The sequence below is a fragment of the Podarcis melisellensis genome (assembly GCF_964234715.1).
Source record: "Podarcis melisellensis genome assembly, chromosome: 6".
Lineage (NCBI taxonomy): Eukaryota > Metazoa > Chordata > Lepidosauria > Squamata > Lacertidae > Podarcis > Podarcis melisellensis.
This window is the reverse complement of record NC_138538.1, coordinates 82,841,117-82,855,177: the sequence shown is the minus strand read 5'-3', so window position 1 is coordinate 82,855,177 and position 14,061 is coordinate 82,841,117.

The following is a 14,061-nucleotide window of genomic DNA, read 5'->3' as shown; positions in this document are numbered from 1 at the left end:
CACATAAATGGGGACAGATTTCTCTACCTCAAATGAAGCTAAAAAGCCTTTATGTGGAGAAGGGGAGGGAGGTTGCCACTTTTAGAAGTGAAATATCTGCCAAAAATCTCTTTGCCTGTTGCCTGGTGACCGCTTTTAAAGTGGTAACGTGACAGAGACCCTGTCAAATGATTTCCTGGACTGAGTTTTTAACGTGATGGCTATTATCGGCATGTGTTGGCATCATGCCGCCTCCCCCCCCTCCGGTTTGGGTGGTGGAAGGGATATTATCAAATGAGTAGCAAAACAGCTTGTCATTTTGACTGGCTGAACATAGTGGGAGGGTTGTGTTTGTTTTTTGGTTGTAAAAAAGGATTATTTATTTACTCGCATTGATTATTTATTGCAAATTTATTAAAGAAAGGAAAAAAGCCACACCAAAAAAGGAGACAAAGCAAAACGAAAACATCGGCTCACATTCATCAATACATTCATCTTAACTTACACATGCATGCTACCCAAATGTCAAATGCCCAAATGCTACCCAGATAGGTGTCCAGAGTGAAATAAGTGTTTAAAAGAAAGTTCATTCAAAGGTCGCAATGGCATTAAGGTCTTCAGGCCAATGCATGATAGATGATGAGGTAAAGGGTGGTGCTGTGGTCTAAACTACTGAGCCTCTTGGGCTTGCCGATTAGAAGGTTGGCGGTTCGAATCCCCGTGACGGGGTGAGCTCCCATTGCTCTGTCCCAGCTCCTGCCAACCTAGCAGTTCAAAAGCATGCCAGTGTAAGCAGATAAGTAGGTACCACTGCAGCAGGAAGGTAAACGGCGTTTGTGTGTGCTCTGGTTTCTGTCATGGTGTCCTGTTGCACCAGAAGCGGTTTAGTCATGCTGGCCACACGACAGGAAGGAAAGTCCAACACCTCATGAGGGAGTCCAATACACTCCCTAACAGCTCTTACTATCAGAAAGTTATTCCTGATGTTTAGTCAGAATCTCATTTATTGCTGCAGAATTAGATAAGATGACAGGAAGGATTCGAAACCTGTGGGATCAGAGATTCTTAGAGGACTGGAGTAAATATTTGAATTATTTGAAAAGCAATTGTAATAATCAGATTGTGCTAGTAGGTTTGCAAGAAGTTTTGTAAGGAGGACTATGTGAAATGTTGCAGAGACGATTATGAAGAGAGTTATTAGTTAAGGACAATTAAAAGTAATAGAGAAATTAAGAAATGTAGACTAAGTGAAAAAGATTGGAAAATCTTCAGATGCGGTTGATGGAAGTCTAAAACATTGTATAAGATAAGAAAATATGTTATATGATTGTTGGAAATGATATGTTAAAAACTAATAAAAATATACGGAAAAAAGAAAAAGTGAAGAAAAAGAAAAAAAGAATCTCATTTATTGCAACTGGAACAAGTTCAGGGTCCTATGCTCTACAGAAGAAAACAAGCCTGTTCCTTTTTTCATGTGACACCTTAAATCTCTACCTCATGGGGTTGTTGTGAGAATTAAATGAGGACCCAGTATAGGGCTCAAACCCACAAGAGATCAAGAGTCTCATGCTCTACCGATTGAGCTATCCATTCAGACTGTTCCCTGACCTAACAATTTGTACAGTGGTGCCCCGCAAGACGAACGCCTCGCAAGACGGAAAACCCGCTAGACGAAAGGGTTTTCCGTTTTGGAGGCGCTTCGCAAAACAAATTTCCCTATGGGGTTGCTTCGCAAGACAAAAAAATCTTGCAAGTCCCCTCGGGTTTTTTCCGCTCCCCCCCTTTTCCTAAGCCGCTAAGCCGCTTAACAGCTGATCCGCTGATAAGCCACTTAACAGCTGATCGCTAGAAGCCGCTAGACCGCTGTAGCGCTAATCCGCTAAGCTGTCAATGGGCTTGCTTCGCAAGATGAAAAAACCGTGAAACGGATTCTTTTCGTCTTGCGAGGCACCACTGTAAATGTAAAAAAGAAACCCACTCTGAGTCTGTATCTGGTCAAGGAGAGCATAAGAAAAACTCCTGCTAGTTCTTATCTTGACTTGCAAGGGGTACGTGGGCCTTGGTTACCTGGCTTTCTAGTAGCAAAATCCCATGCTGAAATAAACATTCAGCTGAACCAGGACCAGCTATGCAAATAAGGAGGAAAGGCTTGGTCCACGGAATGGAAAAGGCTCTTTAATGAGATGCAGCATCTGGTTACAAACACCTCAGGTTACAAACATTTTGGGTTACAGTCTCCGCTAACCCGGAAGTAGTATCTCGGGTTAAGAACTTTACCTCAGGATGAGAACAGAAATCATGCGCCGGCGGTGCAGCGGGAGGCCCCATTAACTAAAGTGGTACTTCAGGTTAAGAACGGTTTCAGGTTAAGAACGAACCTCCAGAACACTGTACTGTGTTCCTCTTAATACTGTTATCTAGGCCACCTAGATAGCTGGACTATAAAGAAGGCTGATCGCCGAAGAATTGATGCTTTTGAATTAATGGTGCTGGAGGAGACTCTTGAGTGTCCCATGGACTGCAAGAAGATCAGACTAATCCATTCTTAAGGAAATCAGCCCTGAGTGTTCACTGGAAGGACAGATCCCGAAGCTGAGGCTCCAATACTTTGGCCACCTCATGAGAAGAGAAGACTCCCTGGTAAAGACCCTGATGTTGGGAAAGATGGAGGGCACAAGGAGAAGGGGACGACAGAGGACAAGATGGTTGGACAGTGTTCTCGAAGCTACCAGCATGAGTTTGACCAAACTGCGGGAGGCAGTGGAGGACAGAAGTTCCTGGCGAGCTCTGGTCCATGGGGTCATGAAGAGTCGGACACGACTAAACAACTAAACAACAACAACAACAACAGGCCACCTACTCATTGCTGGCCCCCAACCATGTATGATGACTCACTAAGGACATATTAAGGTACCTTCCAGTGGGGAAGGTACCAGAAGCTACCAAGCTGCCATGTGGGGTCCAAAAGGAACTACTTGTGCAGTTTGACTTAGCATGGCATCCAAACTGGGAGTCCCTATTAAACAAGAATAAACCTTGGCTACAGTCCATGCTTAGGAAGAGGGGACATGTCCCCTGTTGCTGCAACTGCTCCATAGGCCTCAGACCTGTGGACCGCGAGGCTAGAAGCATTTGTGTGTATCCAGAACACTGTGAAAGCTGCTGTGTGTGTTTCTTGAAACCATGACCCTGAGATTAAGAGTCTCGTGCTCTACTGACTGAGCTATCCATTCAGACCATTCCCTGGCCTAACAATTAATTTCTTAAAAGCCACACGAGTCTGTATCCGGTCAAGGAGAACACAGGAAAAACTCCTGCTAGTTCTTATATTGATTTGCAAGTGATACAGGGGCCTTGGTTATCTGTCTTTCTCATAGTAACATCCACATATTATGAAGCAGTTCTGGCCTGAACATGACCTTTCTAGAGAGATGCAATCAGCAAGGGCTGCTGGATAACCTTGCATTTTCTGGATGCTTTGGCCAACTGCCTGTATACAGTTATCTTTGTCCCAGGCTGATCTTGACCTCAGAATTTGATTGCCTCAATTCTCCCTTGGTATTAGTTTCCTTTCTTTCTTGTTGAGAAGATGGCACGGTCTTGGAACGGTTCAAACTGGCCTAAACCAGTTCTAACTGGCCTAAACCGGTTCAAACCAGTCTGAACCGGTTCAAACTGGATTTGAACGGTTCAAACTGGCTTAAACCGGTTTAAACTGGCCTAAACCAGTTCAAACTGAAATGAACCGGTTCCAACTGGCTTGAACCGGTTTAAACTAGCCTCAACCGGTTCAAACCGGTCTAAACTGGTTCAAACCGGTCTGAACTGGTTCCAACCGGCCTTGAGGGATTCAAACTGGCCTAAACCGCTTCAAACTAGCCTAAACCGCTTCAAACCGGTCTGAAACTGGCCTAAACCAGTTCAAACTGCTCTGAACCTGATCCAACCAGCTTGGACCGGTTCAAACTAGCCTAAACCGGTTCAAACTGCTCTGAACCAGATCCAACCAGCTTGGACCGGTTCAAACCGGCTTGGACTGGTTCAAACTGGCTTAAAAAGGTTCAAAGTGGCCTTAACCAGTTCAAACCGTTCTGAACTGGTTCCAAACTCTTTGAGCGGTTCAAAATGGCCTAAACCGCTTCAAACTAGCCTAAACTGGTTCAAACCGGTCTGAACTGGTTCCAACCGGCTTGGACCGGTTCAAACCGGCTTGGACTGATTCAAACTGGCTTAAACTGGTTCAAGGTGGCTAAAAACGGTTCAAACCAGTCTGAACCAGATCCAACCGGCTTGGACCGGTTCAAACTGGCCTAAACCGGTTCAAAGCGGTCTGAACCGGATCCAACCAGCCTTGACGGGTTCAAACTGGCTTAAACCAGTTCAAAGTGGTCTGAACCAGTTTGAACCGGCTTTGAACTGTTCCAACTGGCTTAAACCTGTTTAAACTGGCCTAAACCGGTTCCAACTGGCTTGGACCGGTTTAAACTGGCCTAAACTGGTTCAAACCGGCCTGAACTGGTTTGCACCGGCTAGGAGCGATTCAAACTGTCCTGAACCGCTTCAAACTGGCCTAAACCGGTTCAAACCGGTCTGAACCAGTTCCAACCGGCTTTGACCAGTTTCAACTGGCTTAGACCAGTTCCAAGAGTTCTGGACTGGTTCCAAACAGCTTGGACAAGTGCAAACTGGTCTGGACCTGTTCCAACCAGCTTTGACTGGTTCAAACTGGCTTGGAACGGTTGAAACTGGCTTAAACCGGTTCAAACTGGCCTAAACCAGTTCACACCGGTCTCAACCTGTTCCAACTGGCTTGGACTGGTTCCAAGGGGCCTAAACCGGTGCAAACCGGTCTGAACCGGATCCAACCAGCTTGGACCGGTTCAAACCGGCTTGGACCGGTTCAAACTAGCTTAAACCGGTTCAAACTGGCCTAAACCGGTTCAAACCGGTCTGAACCGGTTTCAACTGGCTTGGACCAGTTTAAACTGGCTTAAACTGGTTCAAACTGGCCTGAACTGGTTTCAACCAGCTAGGACCGATTCAAACTGTCCTAAACCAGTTCAAACTGGCCTAAATTATTATTCAATTATTATTCAAGAATTTGCTGAAATAATTAATTAAGCTAGAATACAAAGAGGAAGGTGTGAGGTGGTCAAGGAAACAAGCAAATGAGATATGTAATATGGGATTTGTATTTTTCTTTTTTTTCTTTTTTGTTGTTGTGCTGTTGTATTGGTTTTTAAGTATCTTTTTTGTTTTGTTTTTTCCCCTTCTCTTTTTTGTAATCTTGAAATTCTTAATAAATATCATATAAAAAACAGCAAACTGGCCTAAACCGGTTCAAACCGGTCTGAACCGGATCCAACCAGCTTGGACCGGTTCAAGCCGGCTTGGACCGGTTCAAAGTAGCTTAAACCGGTTCAAACTGGCCTAAACCGGTTCAAACTGGCCTAAACCGGTTCAAACTGGCCTAAACCAGATCAAACTGGCCTAAACTGGTTCAGACCAGTTTGAACTGGTCAAAGCTGGGTGGAACCTGTCTAGACCGGTTGGAACTGGTCCAGACCGGTTTGAACCGGTCAAAGCCGGTTGGAACTGGTCTAGACCTGTTGGAACTGGCTCAAACCAGTTGGAACCGGTTGAATCCAGATGGAACTGGTTCAGACTGGTAGGAACCCGTCCAAGCCAGTTTGAACCTGTCCAGACCAATCTGAACCGGTTCAAAGTGGTTGGAACTGGTTCAAGGCAGTTTGAACTGGTCCAGATCGGTTTGAACCGGTAAAAGCCGGTTGGAACTGGTTCAGACTGGTTTGAACTGGTCAAAGTTGGTTGGAACCTGTCTAGACCAGTCGGTACTGGTCCACACCTGTTTCAACTGCTTGAAGCCGGTTGGAACCGGTCGAAGCAGGTTGGAACTGGTTCAGACTGGAAGGAAGCAGTCCCAGCCGGTTTGAACCGGTCCAAGCAGGTTGGAACTGGTCTGGACCAGTTGGAACTGGTTTAAACCGGTTTGAACTGGTTGAATCAAGTTTGAACTGGTTCAGACTGGTAGGAACCGGTCCAAGCCACTTTGAACAGGTCCAGACCGCATTGAACTGGTTGAAGGTGGTTGGTACCGGTTCAGACCGGTTGCAACTGGTCAAAGCCGGTTGGAACTGGTTCATACCGGTTTGAACCGGTCAAAGCTGGGTGGAACTTGTCTAGACCGGTTGGAACTGGTCCAGACCGGTTTGAACTGGTCAAAGCCGGTTGGAACTGGTCTAGACTGGTTGGAACTGGTACAAACCGGTTGGAACCGGTCTAAACCGGTTGGAACCGGTCCAAGCCAGTTTGAACCGGTCCAGACCGATTTGAACCGGTCCAAGGTGGTTGGAACCTGTCTAGACCGGTTTAAACTGGGCTAAACTAGTTCAAACCGGTGTGAACCGGTTCCAACCGGTTTAGACCGGTTCGAACCGGCTTGGACCGGTTCAAACTGGCCTAAACTGGTTCAAACTGGTCTGAACAGAATCCAACCGGCTTGGACCGGTTCAAACTGGCTTGAATCGGTTCAAACTAGCTAAACCGGTTCAAACCAGTCTGAACCGGTTCCAACCGGCTTGGAACGGTTCAAACCGGCTTGGTCTGGTTCAAACTGGCTTAAACCGGTTTAGCTAGTTTGAACCGGTCCAGACCGGTTTGAACTGGTCAAAGTCGGTTGGAACTGGTCTAGACTGGTTGGAACTGGTACAAACCGGTTGGAACCGGTCTAAACCAGTTGGAACCGGTCCAAGCCAGTTTGAACTGGTCCAGACCAATTTGAACCGGTTCAAGGTGGTTGGATCCTGTCTAGACCGGTTTAAACTGGGCTAAACTGGTTTAAACCAGTGTGAACCGGTTCCAACCGGCTTAGACCAGTTCAAACCGGCTTGGTCTGGTTCAAACTGGCTTAAACCGGTTCAAAGTGTTACCATAAAGCAGCAATGCAGCAGCAAGCAAAGGCTCTAGCAGCTCAGTCAGCTGCTTGTGGCTGGAAAGCCAGACAGGATGTTTGTGACTGTTGCCATGGGAAGAAAGGGGCAGTCCATTCTGTACTGAGCACCGGATGCTAGCTCAGTGTGTGTGTCATGTGACCCATACTGGAAGTACATGGGTGGAGTTTATTCTTACTGCTGTTGAGTGCAGACATGTTTCTCTGTACTGATGTAAGAGACAGAAATAAAGGATGTAAATAGATTTCTGTCTGCTTCTTTCCCCTCCCTGGGGATTCCAAAGGGGAGAGAGAAGAAACGGTGTGTTCTTCTCACATCTGGGAAGAATCGCCGAGACCTCGCCTGCTTATCTGCCGGGAGTAGCAGCGGGGAGGTCGACAAGGAATATCTGCCGGTGCCTACGCTGTGGCACATTCCTCTGACCCAGGCAGAATTCCAACACAAAGTGGCCTAAACCGGTTCAAACCGGACTGAACCTTATCCAACTGTCTTGGAATGGTTGAAACTAGCCTAAACCGTTTCTAACTGGCCTAAACCTGTTCAAACCGGTCTGAACCGGTTCGAACCACCTTTGAACGGTTCAAACTGGCTTAAGCTGCTTTAAACTGGCCTAAACCGGTTCAAAACGGGTTGAACCAGTTCCAACTGGCTTGGACCGGTTTAAACTGACCTAAACTGGTTAGACCAGTTTCAAGTGTTCTGGACCGGTTCCAACCAGCTTGGATAAGTGCAAACTGGTCTGGACCTGTTCCAACCAACTTTGACTGGTTCAAACCGGCTTGGAGCGATTCAAACTGGCTTAAACTGGTTCAAACCGGTCTGAACCCTTTCCAACTGACCTTGACCAGTTCAAATAAGCCTAAACCGGTTCAAATCGGTCTGAACCGGATCCAACCGGCTTGTATCGGTTCAAACTGGCCTTGACCAGCTCAAACAGGCATAGACCAGTTCAAACCGGCCTAGATTGGTTCCAACTGGCTTGGACCGGTTCAAACTGGCCTAAACCGGTTTGAACCGGTCTGAACCAGTTCCAACCAGCCTTGACGGGTTCAAACTGACCTAAACCAGTTCAAACCGGTCTGAACCGGATCCAACCAGCCTTGACGGGTTCAAACTGGCATAAACTGGTTCAAAGTGGCCTAAACCGGTTCAAACCGGTCTGAACCTTATCCAACTGTCTTGGAACGGTTGAAACTGACCTAAACTGGTTCAAAACGGTTGGAACTGGTACAAACCGGTTGGAACCGGTTCAAGGTGGTTTAAGCCGGTTCAGACCGCTTGGAACCTGTCAAAACCGGCTAGAACTGGTCCAGACCAGTTTGAACCGGTGGAAGCCGATTGGAACTGGTCTAAACCGGTTGGAACTGGCTCAAACCGGTTGGAACTGGTCCAAGCCAGTTTGAACTGGTCCAGACCGGTTTGAACCGGTTCAAGGTGGTTGGAACCTGTCTAGACCGGTTTAAACTGGGCTAAACTGGTTTAAACCGGTGTGAACCGGTTCCAACCGGCTTAGACCGGTTCAAACCGGCTTGGACTGGTTCAAATGGCTTAAACCGGTTCAAACTTGCCTAAACCGGTTCAAACCGGTCTGAACCGGTTCCAACCGGCTTCGACCAGTTCAAACCGGCTTGGTCTGGTTCAAACTGGCTTAAACCGGTTCAAAGTGGCCTAAACCGGTTCAAACCGGACTGAACCTTATCCAACTGTCTTGGAATGGTTGAAACTAGCCTAAACCGTTTCTAACTGGCCTAAACCTGTTCAAACCGGTCTGAACCGGTTCGAACCACCTTTGAACGGTTCAAACTGGCTTAAGCTGCTTTAAACTGGCCTAAACCGGTTCAAAACGGGTTGAACCAGTTCCAACTGGCTTGGACCGGATTAAAGTGGCCTAAACCGGTTCAAAGCGGTCAGAACTGGTTCCAACCGAATTCGACCGGTTCCAACTGGCTTTGACCAATTCCAAGAGTTCTGGACCAGTTCCAACCAGCTTTGACTGGTTCAAACCGGCTTGGAACGGTTCAAACTGGCTTAAACCGGTTCAATCTGGCCTAAACCAGTTCAAACCGGTCTGAACCGGTTCCAACTGGCTTGGACCGGTTCAAACTGGCCTAAACCGGTTCAAACCGGTCTGAACCGGATCCAACCGTCTTGGAACGGTTCAAACTGGGGCAAACCGGTTCTAACTGGCCTAAACCGGTTCAAACCGGTCGGAACCGGTTCAAAGCAGATTTGAACGATTCAAACTGGCTTAAACTGGTTTAAACTGGCCTAAACCGGTTCAAACTGGTCTGAACCGGTTCCAACTGGCTTCAACCCGTTTAAAGTGGCCTAAACCTGTTCAAACCGGTCTGCACTGGTTTACACCGTCTAGGACCAATTCAAACTTTCCTAAACCACTTTAAACTAGCCTAAACTGGTTCAAATCAGTCTGAACCAGTTCCAACCGGCCTGGACTGGTTCAAACTGGCTTAAACAGGTTCAAAGTTGCCTAAACCAGTTCAAACCGATCTGAACTGGTTCCAAGCGGCTTTGAGTGGTTCAAACTGGCCTAAACCACTTCAAACTAGCCTAAACCAGTTCAGACAGGTTTGAACCGGTTCCAACCGTCATGGACCGGTTCAAACCGGCTTGGACTGGTTCAAACTGGCTTAAAACAGTTGAAAGTGGCCTAAATCAGTTCAAACCGGTCTGGTTCCAACCGTCTTTGAGTGGTTCAGATTGGCCTAAACCGGTTCAAACTGCTCTGAACCGGTTCCAACTGGCTTAAACTGGTTCAAAGTGGCCTAAACCGGTTCAAACCGGTCTGAACCGGTTTCAACTGGCTTGGACCGGTTTAAACTGGCTTAAACTGGTTCAAACCGGTCTGAACTGGTTTTAACCAGCTAGGACCGATTCAAACTGTCCTAAACCTCTTCAAACTAGCCTAAACCGGTTCAAACTGGTCTGAACCGGTTCCGAAACTGGCCTAAACCATTTCTAACTGACCTAAACCTGTTCAAACTGGTTCCAACTAGCTTAGACCACTTCCAAGTGTTCTGGACCGGTTCCAACCAGCTTGGATAAGTGCAAACTGGTCTGGACCTGTTCCAACCAACTTTGACTGGTTCAAACCAGCTGGAGCGATTCAAACTGGCTTAAACTGGTTCAAACCGGTCTGAACTGGTTCCAACCAGCCTTGACTGGCTCAAACTGGCCTAAACCGGTTCAAACTGGTCTGAACCCTTTCCAACTGACCTTGACCAGTTCAAATAAGCCTAAACCGGTTCAAATCGGTCTGAACCGGATCCAACCGGCTTGTATCGGTTCAAACTGGCCTTGACCAGCTCAAACAGGCATAGACCAGTTCAAACCGGTCTGAACCGGATCCAACCAGCCTTGACGGGTTCAAACAGGCATAAACTGGTTCAAAGTGGTCGAAACCGGTTCAATCCGGTCTGAACAGGATCCAACCGGCTTGGACCAGTTCAAACTGGCTTAAACCGGTTCAAAGTGGCCTTAACCGGTTCAATCCGGTCTGAACTGGTTCCAACCAGCTTTGAGTGGTTCAAACTGGCCTAAACTGGTTCAAACCGGTGTGAACCTGTTTCAACTGGCTAGGACCGATTCAAACTGTCCTAAACCGCTTCAAACTAGCCTAAACCAGTTCAAACCAGTCTGATCCAGTTCCAACTGGCTAGGACCGGTTCAAACCTCCTTGGACTGGTTCAAACTGGCCTAAGCAAGTTCAAACCGGTCTGAACTGGATCCAACCGGCTTGGACCGGTTCAAACTGGCCTAAAGCGGTTCAAAGTGGCCTTAACCAGTTCAAACCAGTCTGAACCGGTTCCAGCCAGCTTTGAGTGTTTCAAACTGGCCTATACCGGTTCAAACTGCTCTGAACCAGATCGAACCAGCTTGGACCGGTTCAAACCGGCTTGGACTGGTTCAAACTGGCTTAAACAGGTTCAAATTGGCCTAAACCGCTTCAAACCGGTCTGAACTGGTTCCACCCGGCTTGGACCGGTTCAACCTGGCCTAAACCGCTTTAAACTAGCCTAAACCGGTTCAAACCGGTCTTAACCAGATCCAACCAGCTTGGACCGGTTCAAACCGGCTAGGACCGGTTCAAACCTCCTTGGACTGGTTCAAACTGGCCTAAGCAAGTTCAAACCGGTCTGAACTGGATCCAACCGGCTTGGACCGGTTCAACCTGGCCTAAACCGCTTTAAACTAGCCTAAACCGGTTCAAACCGGTCTTAACCAGATCCAACCAGCTTGGACCGGTTCAAACTGGCTAAACCGGTTCAAAGCAGTCTTAACTTTATCCAACTGGTGTGCAGCCTGGGAGTCATTTTGGACTCACAGCTGTCCATGGAGGTACAAGTCAATTCTGTGTCCAGGGTGGTTGTCTACCAGCTCCACCTGGTACTGGTTCCAACCGGCTTTGAATGGTTCAAACTGGCCTAAACCTGTGTGCAGCCTGGGAGTCATTTTGGACTCACAGCTGTCCATGGAGGCACAAGTCAATTCTGTGTCCAGGGTGGTTGTCTACCAGCTCCACCTGGTACACAGGCTGAGACCCTACCTGCCTATGGACTGTCTTGCCAGAGTGGTGCATGCTCTAGTTATCTCCCGCTTGGACTACTGCAATGCGCTCTATGTGGGGCTACCTTTGAAGGTGACCCAGAAACTGCAATTAACCCAGAATGCGGCAGCTAGACTGGTGACTGGGAGTAGCCACCAGGACCACATAACACCGGTCCTGAGAGATCTGCATTGGCTCCCAGTACATTTTTGAGCACAATTCAAACTGTTGGTGCTGAGCTTTAAAGCCCTAAACATCCTGTATACCTGAAGGAACGTCTCCACCCCCATCGTTCAGCCCGGACACTGAGATCCAGCACCGAGGGCCTTCTGGCGGTTCCCTCACTGCGAGAAGTGAGGTTACAGGGAACCAGACAGAGGGCCTTCTCAGTGGTGGCACCCGCCCTGTGGAACACTCTCCCTTCAGATGTGAAGGAAATAAGCAGCTATCTTATTTTTAAAAGACATCTGAAGGCAGCCTTGTTTAGGGAAGTTTTTAATATTTAATGCTGTATTGTTTTTAACACTCAATTGGAAGCCGCCCAGAGTGGCTGGGGAAATTCAGCCAGATGGGCGGGGTATAAATAATAAATTATTATTATTATCATCCTGGATCTCAGAACCTACAGAATAAATCCTGCTCAAGGAGAAAGCAAGAAACACTCAGATCCTTATTATAGGCTTCCAATGGGTGTTGGACTTAAGATGGACCACTGGCCTAATCCAGGAGGCTCTTATGTTATTAAGAAAACACCCTCAGCAACACTCCTTGGATATGCAACCACATGAACTCAGCTGTAGCTATTTGTGCAGAGATTTTAAAAAGTAAAGAGGTGGCAAGTTCAGCTGCTTTGTGGTAGGGCATCTTCCTGCAGACAGGCAGGGCTATTGTAAACCTAAGATTGCAAACATCTCAAACAATGGCCCTGAAGCGCTTTTGCCAGTCTCTGTTGCCTAGGAGTCCTTCATCTCCTTGGATGACACCGAGCCTTCTCTTATTGGAAAATGAATTAATATTTTTTCCCCCTTTCCACATTTACTCAAAAGCCCCTGTAGGAATGCTCAGGCTCCTGCCTGTCTTCAGGCCTCGCATTTGGAGATGAAGTAATGAAAAATGAGATTCCCGCGAAGCCAGGAGGCGATGTGTCCAGAGAGAAAAGGCTGCTGCCACATGAAAGCCACCGTTATCTCACGTAAAGGCTTTTTTTCTCGTTTCATAGGAAGATCCCAGGAGGAAGGGCTGTGGCTTTTTGGTAGAGCATCTGTTGTGAATGCAGAAAGCCCAGGTTCAAATCCTGGTGTGTCCAGGTGAACATGGCCTGAAACCCTGCACAGCCCCTGCCACTCAGTGTAGACAAACTAGATGGAATACCAACAATGTGACCAACAGTATAATGCAGCTTTCTGTGTTCCACTGGTGAAAATAAGGGGTCTTCTGTAACTTCAGGATCAAAATATCACGTTGGGTGTCTTAAAGCAGCAAAACTAGTGCCTTAGGAACTTGAACTATTTTTACAACTTTACAGAGGCCAGCCTCCAAAGAATGAGAAATATTTCTGCTACCGCAGAGCAAATTCTTGTTTTCTTATCATAACGGCAAACCTGGGAATGCACAAAGTAACCTACAGTACAGGGTGCATGAAGCGAAATTCAGCAGAAATCACACCACTGCAACACGCTCTCTGTCTCTGCTTCATCACACTGTGACTTTTGTTACAACTAGTGCAGGGAAAATCACAATGAGAAAATACCAAAATGTTGTAGGAGGACTATTTGCCATAGACATTTGCCATTTTTAGGAGCATCCCTGTGGTGGGTGGAACTTCTGTTCCTTCTCAAAATATGACTGGATGCTAATCAGGGGGATGCTAATCTATTCGTAACAAGTAGCTTTATTCTTGCCTTAGGGACTCGTGGTTTTAAATTGGGAACAGACAGCAGTACTTACGCACAAAGCATACATACATTTGCCCAACCTTTCCTCAAGCCTGGAGGTCCCTGCCATTGGGATTTCTTTCTTCACCTAAACCACAACAAACAAGGGTTGGATAGAAGAGGTTGGATGGCCATCTGTCATGGATGCTTTAGCCAAGATTCCTGCATTGCAGTGGGGTGGACTAGATCCTTTCCAACTTTACAATTCTAAAGGTAAAAAAGGCAAAAGTCCCCTGGATGGTTAAGACCAGTCAAAGGTGACTCTGGGGTTGTGGCGCTCATCTTGCTTTTCAGGCCGAGGGAACCGGCATTTGTCCACAGACAGCTTTCCGGGTCATGTGGCCAGGAGGACTAAACTGCTTCTGGCATAACGGGACACCGTGACAAGTGTCAGAGTGCACAGAAATGCCATTTGCCTTCCTGCCACAGCGGTACCTATTTATCTACTTGCATTGGTGTGCTTTAGAACTGCTAGGTTGGCAGAAACTGGGACAGAGCAACGGGAGCTCACATCGTTGTGCAGATTCAAACTGCCAACCTGATTAGCAAGCCCAAGAGGCTGAGTGGTTTAGGCCACAGCCAATTCTATCATTCAATGAAACAACTATTC